Raw genomic sequence first — 5,874 nt, 5'->3', positions numbered from 1 at the left:
GTTAATTGCTTGTCGAACCTTAGCCATACGATGAAAAAAAGCAGAGCAGCAATCCCCTTCTCTCAACCAGACCGCTGGCACAAGAAAGCATCCTCCGCTTTTACCAGAATTTGCCATTTCATGGTTTCTTCAGTGACATCAAAAGCTGTGCGTTAAACCACAGTCTGATTCACTTCACAAATAATAATATAGATTTCTTAGTATACTTAGTTTGCATATTAATGTATATATTTTTTGCATATTAATTACAATTTAAATTTCATATTACTAAAAATGAAAAAATACAAATATTTTTATGGTATGCTTATTTTTTAGTTACAAATTTTAGTTATTTTATAAATAAAAATTTTAGCTTCTAGTGTTATGAGCAGTGTCTCACCATATTGGTATAAATTTGTTCATAAAACACTAAAAACAAAATATGCCGTCAACTTTGTCATCTAGTCGGAACAAAGAACACACCAAATTTGACCTTTAGGCATTTTGTTCTGCTCCAAATTAATGATATCAGAACTTTGATATTTTATTAATTTATCAAATTTCACTAATAATTATATAAAATAAAAAATATATAAATAATGTTTTAAAAAATCAGAATCTTCTAAAATTTCCTATGATTTGAAATAAGAAGTTTTTTTCAACAAGATTATCACCAACTTTCTCTAGCTTAGAACATATTTAGCCACTAACTTTAATTAATGATGATGATAAAGACACTACTAGGAGTTTTGGATGCAATAAGAAAAATTAAAGATGAACTCCAAAAATTTCACTTTTAAGAAAAACCAAACAACACTACAATCATATTTGAAATTAGTATATTATCTTAGTTGTATATTTGTGTTAAGTTAATATATAATAAATATTATGTTATGATATTAATGAAACCATATATTTATATAAAGATTTTATTTAATTATAATTTTATTATCTTATGAATTGTATTATATTATAAATTATCCCAACTCAGTTTAGAATAAAATTATTATGAATAATAATTTATAGAGTTTCTACTATAACTATGAGTCTCCATTTTTATAAATAGTTTATTTAACTAATTAAATAATAATATTGAAATTGAAAAAGGCTTAGACTTTTTTTTTTGACTTTCTCAATAAGAAAATCCACAAAAAGTATCACACAAATATATTTTATATAGAAATATTTAGTATTAGTATTAAAAAAAAATGGTCCAAATTTTGTTTTCTCTAGGACCATATCTTATTATATAACTCTCAACGTGAACATGACACATATGATAACTATAACAAGATCGAGACATATGTTATCGTTAATTTAGATCGTGCATGTGTCAATACAATAAAATTTAAATAGAAACTACTAAAAATGTAAAAAGTAAAATAAGAGAAAAAAAGAAATTACGAAATAGAAAGCTATAAACATTGAAATCTATAATATATAATATGTTTTTAAAATTTAGAAAGATTTTTATCAGGCTTATAGAAAATATAATTTGTGGATAAATTACTCTAGAAATTAATTATAGTTTTCTAACTACAAATTAAAACATAATTTGTGGATAAATTAACAGTAGAATTTAACTATACAGATCATAATGGGGTTATTAATTTTAAAATTTAAAGATTTTAACAATTTCACACATATCACGCAAAACCTAATCTAATATGTTGGGGATAAATTCAATATTTTCTACATGTACGAATCGCGTGCTTGCACGTGGCGTCCATGGCTTTTTTGCAAGTACGGCCCCCTGGATCAAATCAGGACATGTATTGGGCATCCAGCCCAATACAGCCTAAGCTTATAGCAATAAGCCTCAAATCCATTCGGATTCGGAAGATCCAACATGATAGGCCACCTGTTCCCAGACTCCTTGTGTCTGACAGTGCAGGCCACGCTGTCAGAAACAAGAAAGTTGGAAATTGAGTGGTTAGAAGGAGGAGAGACCACATTCTCTATGTCCTAGACCTAAACTCGGTGATCCGAAAAGGTCGGGATATAAAGAAGTGTAGTCTGCACAGGTACCCGGAGAGCAAAGTCATCCATTCTCGGCAGCCCGGTCCTAGTATCAAAAGAACGGCCCAGGTATGGGTAGACCTTTTAGGCATGAACACTAGCCGGAAAGATCGAAAAAATGTAAATCAAGGAGGACACGTGTCAAGGCAACAAACGGATATGGACAGTCGGGATGCGATGAGAAGACCCAAAACAGACAGCAAAACGAGATCCAGTGGGAGACTTGTCACGCGCAGAAAGTCGAAGGCTGGGAGCGATATCTGTCTGGAGAAAAGAAAGCGGTCACTTCAAACTCGGGGGGGGGGGGTTGAGAGAAAAGGCCTGTTGTGAAGCGATACGGAACAGGCCAAAGGTCCATCTACTTTGGGCCCAATCGACGGACGGGCAGCCTTCAGGGAAACAAGGAACGATGACGAAACCCCAGAGAGTCCAAGAAGCACAAGAGGCCCAAGGAGGGCCAACCCAGCCAAAACCCGACAACAGTAGCGAGTCCAAGGAAGAAATAAGATTTTTCTATGAAGGAAAAATCCCAGAAGGAGGTTGAGCCACAAGGGAAAAGAAATTCCTGGAAAGACAAAAGGAGAAAGAGGCAGCGTAGGCCTGGCAGAGGAGTTGGAAAAGAGAACTGGACACCGAGGAAGAAACGGCAAGTCTCCTAAAATAGAAGAATGAAAACTTTCTCACCGTCTGATCCAGCTCAAATTCGGAGACAATCAAGAGGAGACAACCAGCTTTCCATATCACTTTACATCACAAAGATCCAATGGTGCAATCAAAAGATACATGGAGAACAAGTTGACCCAGTTCACCAGTCCCGAAAGACTCTCACCCGTGGGAAACACATGTTTTACCTGCCCTGGAAGACTCTCATCCCCGGTGGACCTTAGGAGGAGCCACAATGCCCAACAACGAAGCCCACTTCGACATTTATCTTAAGAGAAGCCCTAAATGAGACCTGGAAGACCTTAGGACCTATAAATATATTGTTTAGCAGCCCTAAACGGGTGTGTGCTCCTGTAATGAGATTTATAGCCACCAAACTCTGTTTTTCTAGGGTTAGGCGATGGAGATGGGGATTCTTCCCCAGATCCATTGTTCTTTCTCCTTTCTATTCTACTAACTTTTCTGTTTCATTCTTTTGCATTTTTCAATGTCTTTTATCATTCCTTGCATCATGTAGATCTGTCCTAGAGAGTCAAGTTGTTTGAAGAGTCATCGATGAGCATATATATCGATTAAGATTTCTATAGTTCTAAACCATATTCTGGATCTCATCTCTTCTAAGTTGTTCATAAAGCATGAGAGTAGATTCATGACCTATTCTCTAAGCCTAGGATCGATCAGAACCACGAGAGTGTTGTATCAGATCATCGATACCTAGCTTCAGAAGAACATAGTCGCTATAGGAGTCAAAAGCTACCTATAGAGAAGATGTGAGCAGACGAATTCAATGTCTAATGCATGATCTTATTTCTGTCATGAGAGCAAGAGTTAATTGTCCAATCTAAGTAATTAGTTGATTAAGATGACGAGAGTTGGTTAATCATACTTTTGTATATTCTAGTTTCATGCAGATTCCCAGAAACAGATGAAGATAAATCGCCCGGAAGCTAATTGAAAATGCCATCATACATCGACTAGAGTAAACCGGAGAAGTCTAAGTCGCCACCTATGAGTTTAAGAGTCTTTAGTTTGAGCCGAGATGCTTGAGATATTCTTTTAACAATTCATCTTGCATTGCATTTTATTTCTTGTGAATACTAGATTAGGTTTAGTTTAGGACTCTTAACCAAAAATCCAAACCTTTGATTGGTTTATGACTTTGCTTACTTCCTAGTTTGTTGTTTCTTGCAGATTAGACATCCTCCCTGTGGATCGACACCCTAAGGTCTACAATATACATCTGTGCACTTTCAGATTTTTTAGGGTTTTATAAATTTAAAACTTGCTTTATGGACCAATGGGCTTGTATGAAAACAACCCTAGGCCCGTAGACCATTAAAGTTTTTGGCGTCGTTGCCGGGGATGTTCTTAGTCACTGGAAATCTAAACCTGGGAGGTTGAAGCCGCAGAAGATAATATATATGTCGAGTTTCTGCCAAAACATCATAGGAAGTAAACCAAACTCATAAACACCCTAACTTTTTATTTTTCTGCTTATTCTTTCTTCTGTTGCCCTAGTTTCAGAAATCTTTGAAGCATGGATCATCCAAGAAGAAACCCTAACCCTGAGCAAAGGTTTTGCAACCTGTGTAAAGCTCCCTGCGCATGTGAATCACCATCCAGGCGTGATTCCAATCATCCAGTTCGGCCAGATCATCCGAACCACCACCATGGAGACTCGCGACCTCCACACCATCGAGATGAGCCCTATTCGCCTCACCTGGTGAATCGTCGACCATCTCACCCTCTTCCTCAGCAGATTCTGCACCAGGACACTGAAGCTGATCGATTTAGGCTCCAACTAGATTGATGAGACACTACACTGAATGAGTTTCTTGATCTACAAATCATTGCTGAATCTAACATTTGTTTCAAACTGGAATCGATGTTCTCTAATCGTTTGGAGACTCTGGAGGAACAAAAGATGAAAGATAATGCAATTCTAGAGCAGAGACTTAAAGATGTTGAAGAAGGAGAGACAAAGAATGCAATTGCTCTCCATCGTGCACTGAAGGAACAAAGGGGCTGCAATGTCCTGATCGAAGAACTGGAGAGAGATTTCAGAGACAGCAAGTGCTACTCTGATGGAGACAAGATAGAGATGAGTGAAGAGATGGAAAAGATCACAAACAAGACTGAAGAGCTTGATGCTACTTTAGACAAAGTTCTCTATGCTTTAGATAAATTAGAAGGGAAAGTTGAAAAACTTTCTAAATATCATAAGGAGTATGATCTGAGCACTGGAATCAATGATTTGGATACCAAAGACGTGCCTGACAACCACTGGAAGCAAGAAAACAACAATGGAGAAGAAGAAATTGAAGAAGCAAGCATGGAGAGCCGGAGGAAGCTGACCGCGGCTGCGAGCACTTCACCCGTGGCCAGAGTCACTTCCACCGCGGCTCTGAGGTCCTCACCCGTGGTGGAGCATGATTTCTCAGATTGGGAGAACTTCCAACCTCTTCCTGAAGCCTGTTCATCAGAAATTCGACCCCTTGTGACCAGACCTAGGTTGTTTGATCAAACTGTCTTCTCAATCAATGCACAAGCAACAAAAGAAAAGGAGGAATCCAACACTTATGCATCTTGCAACATGGTTTACACTTGTGACAATGAGCTTCAAGAGCAATTCTCAGAAGATGAAGAGTATGATTTGTTTGTTGAAGATCCAAACCCTGGGGACAATTCATCTGATGACAACTCAGAACCAATAACCAAGAGCATATCTAGAGAGAGACTAATCGAATTCAATAAGTTTGTGAAGTACATTCCTCTCTACCATGGGTTCGATGACATCTGGAAGCAAGGCTGCCTTCAAGTTTTCTTCAGATACAGCAAGAAGACTAAGGAGAATATCTACACTTATTTCAGAAGAGCTAGGTATCTATCTTTTCCTAGATCATCACCTGATGCAGCTGTTTACAGGATCCATCTCAAAGATCCCCAAGAAGCCAGTGACTACACAAACAAGATCAGCAAAGAAGCACTTGAAGAGTTCAATCAGTAGTTCAGAGCCTGCCAGAAGGAATTTCATTTGCCAAAGCATGTAGAGACTACATGATCGGTCACTTCTTTTGTGACATCTATCAAAGATATGAAAGACTTGTTCACACACGCCCAAGAAAGTAGACCAGTTCAAACTCTGCACAAAATTCAAGACAAAGGTCAATTTCTTATCTCTTGTGACATTAGAGGTGAAAGATTCCTCAATAT

Source organism: Eutrema salsugineum, unplaced genomic scaffold (genome assembly GCF_000478725.1).
Source record: "Eutrema salsugineum unplaced genomic scaffold, Eutsalg1_0 scaffold_12, whole genome shotgun sequence".
Lineage (NCBI taxonomy): Eukaryota > Viridiplantae > Streptophyta > Magnoliopsida > Brassicales > Brassicaceae > Eutrema > Eutrema salsugineum.
The sequence above is the reverse complement of the archived record's forward strand: the minus strand, read 5'-3'. Positions refer to the sequence as shown.